The 18981-nt window shown below is 44.4% G+C and overlaps 1 long non-coding RNA gene across 1 annotated transcript; it reads right to left on the minus strand.

Moving 5' to 3' along the window:
* Nucleotides 1-1178: 1178 nt before the first annotated feature.
* On the minus strand, nt 1179-18217 carry LOC117063855. The gene is made up of 4 exons (XR_004429124.1): nt 17715-18217; nt 15923-16102; nt 15066-15180; nt 1179-1329 (listed from the first exon to the last, which is right to left on the minus strand). It is a non-coding gene; the product is annotated as an uncharacterized LOC117063855 (long non-coding RNA).
* Between the last annotated feature and the right edge of the window lie 764 nt (nt 18218-18981).

Raw genomic sequence — 18981 nt, forward strand, 5'->3', positions numbered from 1 at the left:
TGGATGGATCGCTTAAGTCCAGGAGTTCGAGAGCAACCTGGCCAACATGTCAAAACCCGTCTCTAGAAAAAATACAAAAATTAGCCAGGTATGCTGGCGCATGCCTGTAATCCCAGCTACTCGGGAGGCTGAGGCACAAGAATCACTCGAATCAGGAGGTGGAGGTTGCAGTGAGCCAAGATCGCACCACTGTACTCCAGCCTGGGTGACAGAGCAAGATTCTGTTTAAAAATAAAAATAAAAATTCCACCTAATACATAATGCATAAAAGGTGCCATTAATAGTTGATTTTAGGCCGGGCGCGGTGGCTCAAGCCTGTAATCCCAGCACTTTGGGAGGCCGAGACGGGCGGATCACAAGGTCAGGAGATCGAGACCATCCTGGCTCACACGGTGAAACCCCGTCTCTACTAAAAGATACAAAAAACCTAGCCGGCGAGGTGGCGGGCGCCTGTAGTCCCAGCTACTCCGGAGCTGAGGCAGGAGAATGGCGTAAACCCGGGATGCGGAGCTTGCAGTGAGCTGAGATCCGGCCACTGCACTCCAGTCCGGGCGACAGAGCGAGACTCCGTCTCAAAAAAAAAAAAAAAAAAAAAAAAAAAAAAAAAAAATAGTTGATTTTAGATGTTTTTGTACCCTTTTAGATAACTAGGAACATTACTGATTTTGTTCCTAGTTATTGATTTTTTATTGTTACTGATATTCCATTGTTACCCTTCCCCACTTTCTCCAGGAAATCTCACTAGTTAACACATCTACAGGTCTGTCCTTATCTGGAAATGTGTTTCTTCTAAACCGAGAAGCTCCAATTCAGGTATGCTGCCAGGGGCCTGCGCACACTCCGCACGTGTCCTGAGGTCCAGTTCCTTCCACGCTTTGCTCCACTCTTTCCAATTTGAAGTCCATTCTCTGAGATGGGGAAGGCAGCAGTGACATGTGTCTGCCTTGTCTTGGCCACCAGTAACATTACACTGACTGCTCTAGGATGTGGCGCCATGGCTACCAGTGTTGGTTCAGATCCCTGTCCCCTGCTTACTGGCTGTGTGACCTTGGGAAAGTTAGGGAACCTCTCTGTCCATCAGTCCTCATCTAAAAACTAGGAATCACATCAGTGCCTACTTTATAGAGCTCTTGTGAGGATTTGACTAAATGAATTAACACAAGTAGAAGACAGGGCCTGGCTCAATAAATGTTCACTTTTATTTTGCTCTTTTCCTATCCTGACTAAAGCTAAAAGAACTCTCTTCTGTGTGTGCAAAGTTCCTAGAAACTTCTGTTTTAGTCTTCTTGTCATTTTTCATGCTTCTTCTTTTTCCCTGGGCTCTTCCTGCTTCCTTGTAAGCAGGAAAATAAAACCAAGGCCAACTACAAATTTATTAATTTAATGTAATTTAATTTAATTTATTTTTTGAGGCAGAGTATCACACTATCGCCCAAGCTGGAGTGCAGTGGCACGATCTCAGCTCACTGCAACCTCTGCCTCCCAAGCTCAAGCGATACTCCTGCCTCAGCCTCCTGAGTAGCTGGGATTACAGGCACACACCCCCATGTCCAGCTAATTTTTGTATTGTTAGTAGAGACAGAATTTCTCCATGTTGGCCAGGCTGGTCTCAAACTACTGAGCTCAAATGATTCACCTGCCTCAGCCTCCCAAAGTGCTAGGATTACAGGTGTAAGCCACTGTGCCCAGCTCCAACTGCTAATTGAAAAGGCATAGCCCCTGATAAGAAATGTTCACTCCTATAAGGAGTAAGGAAAGCATCCAGTTTCAGCTTTCTACTTATGGCTAGCCAAGTTTGCCAGCACCATGTATTAAATAGGGAATCCTTTCCCCATTTCTTGTTTCTGTCAGGTTTGTCAAAGATCAGATGGCTGTAGATGTGTGGTATTATTTCTGAGGCCTCTCTTCTGTTCCATTGGTCTATATCTCTGTTTTGGAACCAGTATCATGCTGTTTTGGTTATTGCAGTCTTGTAGTATAGTTTGAAGTCAGGTAGCGTGATGCCTCCAGCTTTGCTCTTTTGGCTTAGGGTTGTCTTGGCAATGCGGGCTCTTTTTTGGTTCCATGTGAACTTTAAAGCAGTTTTTTCCAATTCTGTGAAGAAAGTCATTGGTAGCTTAATGGGGATGGCACTGAATCTATAAATTACCTTGGGCAGTATGGCCATTTTCACAATATTGATTCTTCCTATCCATGAGCATGGTATGTATGTTCTTCCATTTGTTGTGTCCTCTTTTATTTCACTGAGCAGTGGTTTGTAGTTCTCCTTGAAGAGGTCCTTTACATCCCTTGTAAGTTGGATTCCTAGGTATTTTATTCTCTTTGAAGCTATTGTGAATGGGAGTTCATTCATGATTTGGCTCTCTGTTTGTCTGTTACTGGTGTATAAGAATGCTTGTGATTTTTGCATATTGATTTTGTATCCTGAGACTTTGCTGAAGTTGCTTATCAGATTAAGGAGATTTTGGGCTGGGATAATGGGGTTTTCTAAATATACAATCATAACCATAAAAACCCTAGAAGAAAACCTAGGTAATACCATTCAGGACATAGGCATGGGCAAGGACTTCATGTCTAAAACACCAAAAACAATGGCAACAAAAGCCAAAATTGACAAATAGGATCTAATTAAACTAAAGAGCTTCTGCACAGCAAAAGAAACTGCCATCAGAGTGAACAGGCAACCTACAGAATGGGAGAAAATTTTTGCAATCTACTCATCTGACAAAGGGCTAATATCCAGAACCTACAAAGAACTCAAATTTACAAGAAAAAAACAAACAACCCCATCAAAAAGTGGACAAAGGATATGAACAGACACTTCTCAAAAGAAGACATTCATACAGCCAACAGACACATGAAAAAATGCTCATCATCACTCGCCGTCAGAGAAATGCAAATCCAAACCACAGTGAGATACCATATCACACCAGTTAGAATGGCAATCATTAAAAAGTCAGGAAACAACAGGTGCTGGAGAGGATGTGGAGAAATAGGAACACTTTTACACTGTTGGTGGGACTGTAAACTAGTTCAACCATTGTGGAAGACAGTGTGGCGATCCCTCAAGGATCTAGAACTAGAAATACCATTTGACCCAGCCATCCCATTACTGGGTATATACCCAAAGGATTATAAATCATGTTGCTCTAAAGACCCATGCACACGTATGTTTATTGTGGCACTATTCACAATAGCAAAGACTTGGAATCAACCCAAATGTCCATCAGTGACAGACTGGATGAAGAAAATGTGGCACATATACACCATGGAATACTATGCAGCCATAAAAAAGGATGAGTTCATGTCCTTTGTAGGGACATGGATGCAGCTGGAAACCATCATTCTCAGCAAACTATCACAAGAACAGAAAACCAAACACTGCATGTTCTCACTCATAGGTGGGAATTGAACAATGAGATCACTTGGACAGAGGAAGGGGAACATCACACACTGGGGCCTATTGTGGGGAGGGGGGAGGGATAGCATTGGGAGATATACCTAATGAAAACGACGAGTTAATGGGTGCAGCACACCAACATGGCACATGTATACATATGTAGCAAACCTGCACGTTGTGCACATGTACCCTAGAACTTAAAGTAAAAAAAAAAAAAAAAAAAAAAAAAGAAATGTTCACTCCTGGCTTGTCCCACCACACTCTACAAAGGGGCCCTTGACCCTGCCATTGTCTTTCCAGACAGCTCTTCTCTTCCAGACGTCACCTTTCCCAGGCAGTGAGGCCTCCCCGGGCTACAAAGATCAGGCAGGCTGCAGTGCCCGGCTAGTTGAAGAAATGAATGTTATCTCCTGGCTACCAGGAGGACTACCTCAGTGAGGCTTTTCAACTTGGAAGTTCCTTACAGTAAAATAGGGAAGCTTCTCATTATGCCCAGCTAACACAGCACTGATGGGCACAGGGTTGAGAAGGCGCCCAAGGGAGGCTCTGAATTCTCCTTCCTGTTGCCCCTCTCAACCCCTCCTTAATTTTCTTCTACTGAAATAAAAAAAAAAAAAAGTGAAAGAAAATGTTCCAAAACTGACTCAGAGAAGCTATAGGTCCTAACTAAAGCAACATTTGCAAAACAACAAACTTACTATTAGCTCTGCCCATCGCACTACCTGACAAGCAGTGCTTAAAATAAGACAGAAGGAAGCAGGGAGGCTCATTCATGCACTGCCCACAGCCAGGAGACAGTGCCTGCCTTGGAGGGGCGCTCCCAGCACGGGGAGGCCGGTGGGAAACAACCACAGCAGAGTTGATAGAGGCCCTGACACGGCTGCTGAGCCTGCTCTGGGAACATGAGGTAGGAACAAACTACTAGTTCATCCTGGGGAGGCCAGGGAAAGTCTCACAGAGCTAGGGCAGGAGCGGAATCTTACGGGATGAGCCCACCAAGAAGACAAGAGGAGGAAAGTGGGAAGCAGACACCTGAACAGAATGATGCTGAGTATAGGAAGAATAGCCGAGTTCCCTGTGGGGCAGGGGCAGGCAAGGAAAAGAGCAGGAAGACCCAGCACCAGGAGAACTTAGGACGGGGGCCCTCCTGAACGCTGCTTTTCAAGCCCCACAGACTGATTCAGGGTCCTTAGGGTGGGACCCAAGATTCTACATCCAGGTGGCCCTGAGGACCCAGTGTGGGAATGGGTCATAGACAACAAGGAATCACTGGCATTTTCACACAGCAGTGTGATGCAACCAGATTTGCTTTTAAGAAACACTGTATTTGTGGGAAAATGGAGAAGGAAGTGGAGCTTGCAGAGCCTGAAGAAGAGATCAGTCAGGAGATGATTCTAGCTGTCCTGTGGAGCCGTGATAAATGAAAGCAATTGGGGGGAGGAGAGGGGTGAATTCATGAGATATTTCCAAGGTACAAACAACAGAACTTGATGAGCAATTACATGTGGGTGGTGAAGGAGAGAAAACAGTCAAAATGATTCCAAAGTTTCCACCTCAGGCTCCCCAAGGGTTGAGAGCCCTTAAGAAAAAGAGAGAATGGAGGTCAAGAGGAAGCTTGCATTTGTGGGGCAGGCAGTGAGAACTCTCCATGGAGTTTAGTTGGGGTGTGCAGCCCACGAGATGGCTGTGGATAACTGCATGTCCAGAGAGGACAGCAGGAAGCCACAGGCACTGCAGGGAGGAGCAGAGATTAAACATGGGGATTTGGAGTAGTAACTGACAAGGAGAGGCTGAGGACGCCCAGAGAGAGTGGACAGAGTGGGCGTGCACCTGGAGATGCCTCCAACAGGAAAGGTGGTGGAGACCCAGAAGGAACAGCAAAGAAGGAGGAGGAAAAGCTGCTTAAAATAGTGTGGGAAATTGTAAGAGAGAGTTTCAAGGAGAGAATGAGAATGTCCAACACCCAAGAAAGGTCAGATAGGGATAGAGCGGAAACATGTAGATTAGGTGTGGCAATTCCAAAGCCACTGCCAACCCTAGAGAAGGCGACCGTGGTGTGCTGGGATCCGGAGCCAGACCACAGCAGGCTGAGAAGTAAATCAAAGCCAGGAGGAGAAGACAGCAATTGCAGACTCTTCTTTTATTGTGGAGGAAAAGAGACAGAACAGTCACCAGAGGGAATGACAGAGTGAGATATATGGAGCCTTTCCCCTCTTTTTAAACTTTTCACTCTATTAAAATAGCATGCCTTAACATGAGTCATTGAATATAATGATTATTTCCTACATTCTATAGATATCCAAAATGATTAGAAATATTTTCTACTCTAGCACTTCCTGACAATGTATTTGCAGAGGGTACAATCTCAGCAAGTTAGGGTGAGAGTTTTCTTTTCAGTTTGAGTATTTGAGAATGGCCATATGGATTCATATCATCTCATATCCTTGAAGTAAAAAAACATGAACACCAGGGTTACAAGGGAGTTTGCACAATGTTTGTAAGAAGTGATGTAAGCAATAAGAATGAGGTTCAAACTCCATGCTCCTTGGGTAACCCTTGCATCACAAAAGTGTTGGTATTAATAGTGTGTGACCCATTTAATTCTCACAACAGTTCAGTTGTTCTTCCTAAATAATAGCAAACCTTTATAGAGTGCTTATTATATTCCAGGCAATATCCTAAGTGCTTCAATATGTAATCCCACCTGATACTCAAAACAATCTTATGAAAAAGATACTATTATTATCCCATTTTACAATGTGAAAACTGTAATTCAGAGGGCCTAAAGTAACCTGCTCAATATCACATAGCTAGTAAGTAGGGATGAATTTCCAAATGATGTTATTAAATTTAGAAATTAAGGGGAAATGGCCAAATGTAAAAGAAGTTAAAAATGCGAAGGGGCCAAAACCAGAAACAACTCAATGTCCTCCAACAAGAGTATCAATAAACAAATTGTAGTTTACTTAAACAACAAAACACAACTCAGAATCAACTACAGATATATGCAGTGACATGAATGAGTCTCAAAAATTATGTTGAAGTATATGAAAAAAAGCTCAACACCACTGATCATTAGAGAAATGGAAATTAAAACCACAATGAGGTACTGTCTCACACCAGTCAGAATGGCTATTAATAAAAAGTCAAAAAATAATAGATGCTGGAGAGGTTGCAGAGAAAAAGGAACACTTACACATTGTTGGTGGGACTGTAAATTAGTTCAACCATTGTAGAAAACAGTGTGGCGATTCCTCAAGGACCTAAAAACAGAAATACCATACGATTCAGCAATTCCATTACTGGGTATATATCCAAAGGTGTATATAAATTGTCCTATCAGAAAGGCACACCGGGTGTGGTGGCTTACACCTGTAATCCCAACACTTTGGGAGGCTGAGGTGGGTGGGTGGATCAGCCTGGCCAAACCAGCCTGGCCAACATGGTGAAGCCCTGTCTCTACTAAAAACACAAAAATTAGCCAGGCGTGGTGGCGCATGCCTGTAGTCCCAGCTACTCGGGAGGCTGAGCGGGGAGAATCGCTTGAACCTGGGAGGAGGAGGTTGCAGTGAGCCAAGATTGTGCCACTGCACACTCCAGCCTGGGTGAGACAGCAAGACTCTATCTCAGAAAAAAAAAAAAGAGAGAGAGAGAGAAAGAAAAGAAAAGAAAAGGAGAAAGAAAAGAAGGAAGGAAGAAAGGAAGGGCACATGCACGCATGTTTATTGCAGCACTATTCATGATAGCAAAGAGATGAAATCAACCTAAATGTCCATCAGTGACAGTTAGGATAAAGAAAATGTGGTACACAGACACCATGAAATACTATGCAGCCATAAAAAAGAACAAGATCATGTCCTTTGAGGGAACATTAATGGAGCTGGAGGCCATTATTCTTAGCAAACTAATGCAGGAACAGAAAACCAAATACTGCATGTTCTCACCTATAAGCGGGAGCTAAATGATGAGAACACATGAACACATAGAGGGGAACAACACACACTGGGGCATATTGGAGGGCGGAGGGCGGGAAGAGGGAGAGGATCAGGAAAAATAACTAATAGGTACTAGGCTTAATACCTGGGTGATGTAATCATCTGTACAACAAACCCCCATGACACAAGTTTACCTGTGTAACAAACCTGCACATGAACCCCTGAACTTAAAATAAAAGTTAAAAACAAAATAACTTTTATTTAGTAAAATAAATTACATTGAATGAAAAATCAGACAACCAAAGAAATATATACTGTACAGTTCTATTGATACAAAGTTCCAGAAGAACTAATTTCCAATAATAGAAGTCAGAATAGATGTTACTGGGGTACAGGAGTGAGAGCATGGTGGGCTCCTGAAAGGGGTTAGGGGAATTTTCTGAGGTGAGGAAAATGTCTTATATGAGGGTGGTAATCCAAAATGAAGTCATATGTAAATGAACTTTAGAAAACAAGAAAGAGTCAGAGGTATGATGGAGAAAGGCCAACGAGCAGGCTGAGGGGCTCAGTTAACAAACACAGATGCAGGCTTAGCTCCAGACAAGCCCCTAAGCCCTAATCCCTGAGAAGGAGGGAGATCCAGTTCTGTGGCCAGCAGAAGGATGGCAGTAGCCAGCTGAGGGAGCTGACATCAGAAGACTCGTCTGTCGTTTCAGCTGGAGGAGTAAGACTGGGAGAATACTTTTCCAACAGTAGATGTTCTTGGAGCCAAGGATGTTAGATCTGGGACAACCCCCTTTTACAGATAAGGACACAGTGTTAGTGACTTATTCATGGTTACATAACTAATTAGCCACAGAGCTGGAATCAGCACACAGTTCCTTTACATCAGTAAAATAAGTCTATTGGGGTAGTGTCAGAGCCTCCTCAAATGCATGACCCTGCATCACTTCCCACCATTGACTCTCATCACTGCTAATGAAGGCTCTGACCCTTGCTTACTCAAAACAAATGAATGACTTCCAGTTGTCTCTTCATTAAATAAACACTCATCTATCACCAATCACTGGCCAGGTGCTGTTAGGTGCTGAAAATCCAAAAAGAAAAAGCCACTGTCCCTGTTTTCAGATAACTTAAGGTTGGTGAGGTGAGACCCACGTGAGCGGGTCACACTAGGGAGTACTAGAGTACTCATCACACTAGAGATGAGTACCAGAGTACGAAAGAGGGGAGAAGGTTTACTGATGGCACAAGCAGAACTCAAGCAATCCTGCTAAGGTGAGGAGTTGAGAAGTCTTCCTTAAGCCTCTGAGAGGATGGGGCAGGCTGAGGTCAGAGAACTGAAGAGAAGGGTTTAGGGACAGAATCAGCCCCACTGAAAGCACAGGCAAGCACATGCACAGAGATGCAAGCAACTCTCTTCCCCTGCTCCCCATCCAAGACCCCAGGGCTCAGGGGTACAAGTCTGGCTCCCCTTAGTGAAGTGCACCAGCCAAATGGACCCGTAAAAACAATCAGTGTCAAAAGTATCCGTGAAGAGTTTGGCTTCAATACATCCCTGAAGATAAATATGATGCAATCTCAACATGTGCTTATTTTACAAACAGAATTCCCACAACAGAATATGGACTAAGCTTTGGTGAGTGGAAACATGATGCTTTTAAGCACATTTTAACGAACACAGTGATCTTTAAACAGTCACCTACACAGTATGGTGCTGGCATAAGAACAGATGCATAGACCAATAGAACAGAATAAACCCACAAATAAATCCATGTATCTACAATGAACTCATTTTTGGCAACAGTGCCAAGAACATACATCAGGGAGAGGACAGTCTCTTCAATAAATGTGCTTGGAAAACTGGATATCCATATGCAGACGAATGAAACTAGACCCCTGTCTCTCACCATATACAAAAATCAAATCAAAATGGACTAAAGACTTAAATCTAAGACCTCAGACTATGAAACTACTACAAGAAAATACTGGAGAAACTCTCCAGGATGTTGGACTGGAGAAAGATTTCCTGAGTAATACCCCACAAGCACAGTCACCAAAGCAAAAATGGACAAATGGGATCACATCAAGTTAAAAAGTTTCTGCAGAGCAAACGAAACCATCAATGAAGTGAAGAGATAGCCCAGAGAATGGGAGAAAATATTTGCAGACTACCCATCTGACAAGAGATTAATAACCAGAATATATAAGGAGCTCAAACAACTCAGGAAAAATATATAATAGGAAAAAAATATAATAATCTGATTTAAATATGGGCAAAAGGTTTGAATAGACCTTTCTCAAAAGAAGACATACAAATGGCACACGGACATATGAAAAGGTGCTCAACATCACTGATCATCAGACAGATGCAAATCAAAACTACAATAAAATTTGTACTACAATTAGTGCAATAAAATTGGCTTTTACCCAAAAGACAGGCAATAACAAATGCTGGGGAGGATGTGGAGAAAGGGGAACCCTCATACACTCCCCTTAGTACAATCACTATGGAGAACAGTATGGAGATTTCTCAAAAACCTACTGTATGAGCTACCATATGATCCAGCAATCCCACTGCTGGGTGTACCTGAAAGAAAAGATTTCAGTATATTGAACAGAGACAATCTGCACTCCCATGTTTATTGCAGCACTATTCACAATAGCAAAGATTTGGAAGCAACCTAAGTGTCCGGCAACAGACAAATGGACAAAGAAAATGTGTTATAGGCAGGGTGCAGTGGCTCACGCCTGTAATCCCAGCACTTTGGGAGCCTGAGGCAGGAGGATCACTTGAGCTCAGGAGTTTAACGCCAGCCTGGGCAACGTGGTAAAACGCTGTATCTACACTACATTAAAAAAAAAAAAATTAGCCAGTGCACGCCTGTTGTCTCAGCTACTTGGGAGGTTGAGGTGGGAGGATGACTTGAACCTGAGAGGTGGAGGCTGCAGTGATCCATGATCATACCACTGCACTTCAGCCTGGGTGACCGAGCAAGACTCTGTCTCAAAAACAACAACAACAAAAGTATATGTGCTATATACATACAATGGAGTACTATGAAGCCATTGAAAAGAATGAGATTCTGTCATTTGCAACAACATGGATGGAACTAGAAGACGTTACGTTAAGTTCAGACACAGAAAGAAAGAAATTTAGCATGTTCTCACTCTTTTGTGGGAACTAAAAATTCAAACAATTGAACGCATGGGGACAGAGAGTAAAAGGATGGTAAGCAGAGGCTGGGAAGGATAGTGGGGAGAGAAAGGTGGGAAATGGAGATGGCTAATGGGTACAAAAATACAGTTAGATACCATGAATAAGATTTAGTATTTGATAGCACTAGAGGGTAACTACTGAATCAGCAATAATTTGTTGCACATTTCAAAATAACTGAGTGAATACAATTGGAATGTTCATAACACAAAGAAATGGTTAATGCTTGAGGTGACGGAAACCCATTTACCCTGATGAGATGATGACGCGTTGCATGCCTGCATCAAAATATCTCATGTGCCCCATAAATACCCACATCGACTATGTACCTATAAAACTCAATCATTACAAATATTTTTAAAAACCAGTCACCTAAACCTGTTCCACAATCAGTAGTCACGAACAATAAACTGCTGGCTTTATCAACCAGTATCTCCTGAATCCAAGAAACGCGCACACTAGCTGAAATGCAGGCCACAGCTCTCCCAGTGATGGATAGCCAAACAAAGGCAGCACTAATGAAAAATTAATGAAAACAGTTACTTTCATAAGAAAAATGATCTGTTTTCTCCCACCTTCGTATTGATTTTTAACCAGCCTTGTAATTGGAATGTATATGTTATCCTAAGGTAAAGGCAGGCAGAGGGGAGCAGACTGTGTAATCCACTCCAATGTGGGCAGGCTGTCAGCCATGCAATGAAGCTTTAGCCTGAGAAGCATAGCCTCTCCCTCTCATATTCTCTCCACCCAGGCTGAAACCCGATCCTCCCAGGCTCTGAGTCCTGAGTCATTCCAAGGTTATGAATACTGATGACACCCTAATGTTCCTATGTCCATCAGGGAACCCACTTTTGGGATCATCTTCTCCTATAGCATTCAATTGAAATAAATACAACCCCAATCTTCACAGTGCAGGAAGTCCCATCTCTCCCCCAAGTTCTGAGGAATTCCTTGGAGATTTATCTTTCCCCATGGTCACTTTTCTTTTTTTTTGAGACGGAGTCTCAGTCTGTCGCCCAGGCTGTGCAGTGGTGCGATCTCAGCTCACTGCAACCTCTGCCCAGGTTCAAGCGATTCTCCTGCCTCAGCCCTCTGAGTAGCTGGAATCACAGGTGCACACCACCATGCCTGGCTGATTTTTGTATTTTTAGTAGAGATGGGGTTTCACCATGTTGATCAGGCTGGTCTCAGTACTCCTGACCTCATGATCCACCTGTCTCGGCCTTCTAAAGTGCTGGGATTACAGGCGTGAGCCCCCGTGCCAGGACCATAGTCACTTTTTGTATCTCACTCACTCAATTCCAGCCTCAACTCTCCCATCCCCTCTTCTCTCATCTGCTGTGGCTCTCACCGAATCTACCACAGTTTGTCACAAGCTTGGATATAGCCCACCTCCTTGCCTCTCCAAAGACACTAACCTAAAGCAGTATTAGGTTAGGATAAAGTTAGTTAAAGCAGACCGGGCGTGGTGGCTCATGCCTGTAATCCAGCACTTTGGAAGGCCGAGGAGGGCGGATCACCTGAGGCCAGGAGTTCAAGACCAGCTGGGCCAACATGGAGAAACCCCATGTCTACTAAAAAATACAAAAATTAGCTGGACGTGGTGGGGTGTACCTGTAGTCCCAGCTACTAGAGAGGCTGAGGCACAAGAATTGCTTGAACCTGGGAGGCAAAGGTTGCAGTGAGCCGAGTTTGCACCACTGCACTCCAGCCTGGGCAGCAGAGAAAGACTCCGTTTCAAAAAAAACAAAAAACAAAAAAGCATAAAGTTAGTTAAAGTAGACTGAGGCAGGTTGGAGGGTAGAATCCTCATTTGCTTTGCTCACCACTGAATCCTAAATGCCAAAGTTCTACTTGGAGTATCATAAGAGCTTAAAACTAATAATAAGCCTACAGTATAGACACAGACCTTGAACAACCAAATTCATAGAGACAGAAAGTAGACAGGTGGTTGCCAGGGGCTGAGGGAAGGGAAGCATGGGGAGTAATTCTGTAATGAGTGCAAAGTTTCAGTTTAGAAGATAAAAAAGTTCTGGAGAGGTCAGGCATGGTGGCTCATGCCTGTAATCTCAACACTTTGGGAGGCCGAGCTGGACAGATCACTTTAGGCCATGAGTTCAAGACCAGCCTAGCCAACATGGTGAAACCCCATCTCTACTAAAAATACAAAAACTAGCCAGGCATGGTGGCACACACCTGTAATCGCAGCTACTTGGGAGCCTGAGGCATGAGAATCGCTTGAACCCAGGAGGCAGAGCTTGCAGTGAGCCAAGATCGTGCCACTGCACTCCAGCCTGGGCGACAGAGTAACACTCTGTCTCAAAAAGAAAAGACTTCTGGAGAGGCATGGTGGTGAAGGTTGCATAACATTGTGAATATTCTCAGTGTCACTGAACTGTCCACTTAAAAATAGTTAAAATGGTAAAGTCTATGTTATGTGTATTTTACCACAATTTTAAAAATTGAATGAAGCAGTGATAGAAGAAAAGAGGAGTGGAGCTCAGTTCTCTTTTATCCTAAAACTAAACATCTGTTCTCAGGACTCCTAAATGTCCCAGCTCGTGGGGTGGCTGCCTGGTCCGGAGCTCTCCCAAGTGAGTGCTGCAGACCTATCTACAACGTAGTCCAACTGGAGAGAGTAGAGCGAATTACAACTTCTATTTCTATATTTTAATATTTTCTATTTTGGGGGTGTATTTAAACATATATAATACTATAGAAGCACATGTAGATAACTTAGAAACAATTACATTTACATTGGAGGAATGTCAAAAACTTTATACTCCTGGATTGCATAATCAACAAACCTTGAAGATCATTATTATTATTAATTTGTGTAGCTTTAAGTGGTACAAGTACAGTTTTGCTACATGGATATATTGCTTTTGGTGAAGTCTGGGCTTTTAGTGTAACCATCATCTGAATAATATACCTTGTATCCATTAAGCAATTTCCCTTACTATGATTTATTTATTTATTTAGAGACAAGGTCTTGCTCTGTCCCCCAGGCTGGAGTGCAGTGGCACCATCTTGGCTTACTGCAGCCTCTACCACCTGGGCTCAAGTGATCCTCCTACCTCAGCCTTCTAAATAGCTGGGACTACAGGCACACACCACCATGCCCAGCTAAATTTTTTATTATTTGTAGAAACGAGGTCTCACTATGTCACCCAGTCTGGTCTTAAACTGCTGGACTCAAGCAATCCTCCCACCTTGGCCTCCCAAAGTATTGGGATTACAGGTGTGAGCCACTGCTCCTAGACTCATATTATTATTTTTTAATGTCTAGCTTACTTTACTAGCTGCGAGCTCCACAGGGACAGGGATCTTCATATGTTTTGTTTTTTGTTTTATTTAGTTGTTGTTGTTGTTTTTAATTTTTACAGATGGAGGGTCTTGCTATGTTGACCCGGCTGGTCTCGAACTCCTGGCCTCAAATGATCGTCCCATCTCAGCCTCCCAAAGTGCTGGGGTTACAGCGTGAGCCACCAAACACCCCGGCCAGATGTTCATACGTTTTGTTTATCTGTATATCCCATACCCCCAGCACAGTATCTGACATACAGCAAGTTCTCATGGATAGCTGCTGACGAATGAGTTGTGGCTGCTGTTACCACTACTCTCTCTAAAGCAGACACTCTTAGCCCATGACCATGCCATGCTGCTGGGGGCTTCTGGCCCACTGGGACATGCTCTCTTCCTCTTTCTTCTCCTTTTCTTTTTTTGCTATAACATCCTACAGTTTTCTAATCTGTAAAATGAGGACATTGGGCAGAATGCTTCCACAGTTCCTTTCTTTTTTTTCTTTTTATTTTTCGAGATGGAGTTTCACTCTTGTCCCCAGGCTGGAGTGCAATGGCACGATCTCGGCTCACCACAAACTCCGCCTCCTGGGTTCAAGCAATTCTCCTGCCTCAGCCTCCCGAGTAGCTGGGATTACAAGCACGTGTCACCACGCCCAGCTAATTTTGTATTTTTAGTAGAGACGGGGTTTCTCCATGTTGGTCAGGCTGGTCTTGAACTCCTGACCTCAGGTGATCCACCTGCCTCGACCTCCCAAAGTGCTGCGATTACAGGCGTGAGCCACTGCGCCTGGCCCAAAGTTCCTAACTTTCGGTGATGCTGATTTTCCTGCCTAAATGCCAGCTACTAGGTTGAAGTCATTTCTAAGCCATAACATGAATCTGAATCAGGGATAGACACATGCAGCTTCAAGGTGACCTTGGGGACTTGGCCTGACTTTTTTTATCAATATGGGCAAACTGCCGACATCTCCTCTAGAATACCAAAAGCCACGTACATTACAGAATCTCACCAGCCAAGGCTCTTCAAACTTCAAACCTGCTGTTCAAAGTAGGTGTCAAGGAAAGGTGGCCCTTTTAGAGGCAGAAAAACACATTTACATTGAGTTGCCATTAAGATCTTGGTTTCACAGAACCCAGGTTTGATGGGAAATCCGTGTTTCCTGACTTGGCCCTGTGTTGGTCATGCAGCTGGACAATCCCAGGTGGACCTCCCTTGTCCATGCACACATTCCCGAAGTGACTTGGAGCAATTTTCTCAACCTGCCTGCGTCTCACATTTCTCTCCTGATAATCCAAGAAAATAACATTCATTTTGTGGGGCTGCTGGAATAATAAAAAGATGCATACACAGTGAGATCTCCATAAAACAGAACCTTGATCGCATTATATTTTGTTTTCTCAAATGGGAAACGAGACTAAATCAGTAGTCTTCAGAGGAATTCCAGAATTCTCAAGAGCCGCCAGAATGGGGCTCCGGGTAGTTCATCTTCCAAGGTGCCCCCACCTTTTTTCCAGCTCTGCTTTTTCTCAGATTTATGGATGTTTATTTCTTTTGAAAAAAAAAAAAGAGGGAGATTCTGCAGATTTTGCTTTAAAAATATTGGACTAGATAAGCAGATAATTTTTAATCCTATGAATCTAATTAAAAGAAAGTAAGATGCCTGAACTCAAACCACTGCGCAGGTGATCTCACCTGACAGAGAAAGTGGGATTGCCCTGCCCCCAAATTTCCCAGCTCCCTTCGCTGGGCTCTGCCCGGAAGAGTTCCCTGTTAGAACCATCTCTGGGACATGTTGGCCATCTCCTAGACAGGTGGTGGTTAAACACCCACTCTTTGGTGAAATATCTCACACTGCCATCTCTGCCTACAACCGCTCATCCCTAACCACTCACTTTCAAGAAAGGGAGGAGGGAGGAGACAGTGAGTTATTAGGAAATAATCCGAATACACCCAGGCCTGCTGTCTCTCCCATCTTTCCAATCCAAGTTCAGCCTCGAGCATAGATTTAAAATGACATTGTTCCAGAGTGGTCTTCAAATGCAACAGGCTGTGATTAATGCTCACACTGACCTTTAAGGCCATGGGCAGCCTTCTGGACTGTTCTCCATGGGCTGGTGCTAATCTGAGTTCAGGTCATGGTGGAAATAGCCTGGTTCACAGGTGTGGAGCAGACTCAGCTTCTTCATTTATGGCTGAAAATCCTTGGGCAAATAACTTGCATGCTTTAAGCCTTGGTTTTCACACCTGAAAAATGAAGGTAAACAGCATTCACCTTGCTTATCTCACGGGACTTTTGTGAGAAGCTCATTGAAGACTGGATGTCAGAACCAGATAGAACCACACAGAAGGGAGGTCCGAGGTTACCAGAGACCATCTGAGTCTGCCTCTAGCTGAGGAGGTTGGTGTGGCAGGAAGGGGCCGGGCCATTCTCTGGACACATCTATGGATCCTCTGGCATGAAGTCATTTGGAGAAGGAGAGGACATGGGGCTACAAGTTCCTACATGATCCATCCTCGCGTCTGATCCCAAAGCTCACATTCACAGCTTGCCCAATGCCAGGCAGGGAGGATGAAAGTGTCCTGGCTGAGATTCCATCCAGATACCACTAACTCTTCCAAGATTAAACAGATAGTGCCTTTCACTCCCACAGCCTCTCAAAGCAGAGCTGGCCTTTGGTTCAACAGGGCCCAAGGCAGGAATGGGTGGGGCTCCACCTTCTCCTGTCACTCAAGGTGGGCATGAGGGATCTGCAGGCATAGTCACTTGTTTTGAGGACATCTAGGCTGTGGAAAGCCAGAGAATGCCCATAGAAGAGAGCTAATGACATGGGCCAGGGAGCAAGTGTGACTGAACCAACTGGGCAGGTCCAGTGCACGTGGAGGCGCACCTCATTGTCCTGCACTGGCTCTTCTTCCTACTCTGTGTGGCCTTGGGCAAGTCACATCACCTTCTCAGGCTTCTATAGATTAATGGAGTTGGACCAGAATCTTGCTTTTCAGATGGGTGCATTTAGGCCCATTACTCAGTGGCAAAAAGCTACAAGTTACTCATCTTCCCAGAATGCCAATTTTACTTGGAGATTGGAAGAAACAGTTTTTCATTTTCTTAAACAGTTTTATGAGATGTAATTCACATCCCATACAATTCACCCATTGAAAATGTACAATTCAGTGCTTTTTAGTGTATTCACAGAGTTTTCCCAGCATCCCCACCATCAATTTTAGATCATTTCCATCACCCCAAATGGGAGAAACCCATTTCCTTCAGCCACCACCTCCCACCACGCAGTCCTTCCAGCTCCTGGCAACCACAAATCCACTTTCCATCTCTACAGGTTTGCCTGTTTGGGACATTTCATATAAACAGAATCATACACTATGCGTTCTTGGAAGGCTGGTTTTTATATTAAAACAAACAGTTGTGTTATGAAAAGCATGCCAAAATTACATTCATTTTCAAATCACAAAAGACATTTCAGAGAAATCTCCCACATGTCTGGCAGCTTCATGCTCAGTCTGAGTCTCCTTTGGGGACAGTAGTTCACTCTCCCCTGCCTCCGGGGCCACTTGGTGGAAATTCTGGATGGCACTGGACTTAAGGATCTAGATCCAACCTTTGAAAGACCCCAAGGCTCAGTTAGATAAACCAACAGAGTGATTTTCCAGGAGAAAAAGTCACTAATCATGACTTTCTATTACCATTTTCCTCCTCATCCCCTCATCTTTCCATCTTATCTCACCTCCACACAGAGGTCTACATTTAGAATAACTGAAAAAAAATAAGAAGATGATCCCACTATTTCAGATTTCCACGTGAAAGAATAACAGGTTGCGGCTGCCCTCCCTGCCCACTCACCTTGTGCCATTCTTCCAGTCTCTGGGAGGAGCTTCTTCATCTGTTCTATTCAGTGCACCTCCCTGTGCCCAGTACAGAGCCTTGGAATATGATAGTGAAGCCCAGTTCCAGCTCCACAAATATTTGATGGAAGAAAGACATGGAAGAAAGGCTGAAGGAAGAAAAGGAGGAAGCAAGGGAGAGGGAGAGAAAAAAACTAGGATTTCAGGATCCGAGCAGCCCTCTATCTCCTCATCTCCACACCCCGCTGCAGTGCAGCCCCCTAGGGCTCTGAATTCGCCCATCTCAATCACCTGCTTCTCAGAAATCATTACTGCCCCAAATCAAGACAACGAAACCAACTGCTCACTAAGGAATTTGAAAATGAAGAGCTGTGAGTGGGCTGGGGAGGGTTATTAGACCAGGAAGCAGAGCACTTTTCACTGACAGAGTGCTTTTGCATATATTATCTCATTTGACCTTCCCAGAAGTCTGGCGAGAAAGCCAAGGCCGGGATTCTGTAGTCTGTTTTGGATGAAAACAAAAAAAAAACAAAAAACAAAAACCCAGCACTTAGGTAGAATGCAGTACTTTGGCACACACAGGTTCTAGAATCACTTAGCTTTGTTTAAATCTGAGCTCTGGCCCTTGCTATCTGTGTGACCTTGGGACCAGTGCCTGACCTTGGTTATGCTAAGGGGCACAGGCAACTGCACAGTGTCATGGGGAGCAGATGGGAACTCACAGGGAGGAGGGTCTGCAGGTGCCTGGGTCTGTCCTGCACACTCTCAGCATCCTGCTCAGAGCCTGCACAGCAGGCTGTGCTATGCTTGCGCTAGAGGGGAGGGGTCCTGTCCCTCTTGTTCTTCCTTTGTGTTGGGCATAAAGGGACTCTTGAGGGGGAGGGACAAATGGCGCAGGAGTGCAGAGCAGTCTGAGCATAGATGTGGGCTGTTCGGGGAGGTGCTGGGAATGCCAGCTGCCCAGGACATGGAGACAGCAAGCAGGAAGCCACCATGCCACTTGAGGGTCATCCATTGAACGATTCGGCACGCCTCTCTGCAACCTCTTGAAAGATCAGTTTCCTCATCTGCCGTCTCAGAGGATTGTGGTGAGGGTCCAAATGAAAAGTACAAGAAGATCTTTTGCCCAGAACCTGGCCTCCAGACAGTACTTGGAAAGGGTCCTGTCCTCAGAGCTAGAAGAGCTGGAGCGGAGACCTTGATCCATGGCCTACGTGCTTGTCCAGGGCCCCTGCAGGGACTCAGGGCTGCCTCCCTGTGCCCAG

This window comes from Trachypithecus francoisi, unplaced genomic scaffold (genome assembly GCF_009764315.1).
Source record: "Trachypithecus francoisi isolate TF-2019V2 unplaced genomic scaffold, Tfra_2.0 Lachesis_group19, whole genome shotgun sequence".
Taxonomy (NCBI): Eukaryota; Metazoa; Chordata; class Mammalia; order Primates; family Cercopithecidae; genus Trachypithecus; species Trachypithecus francoisi.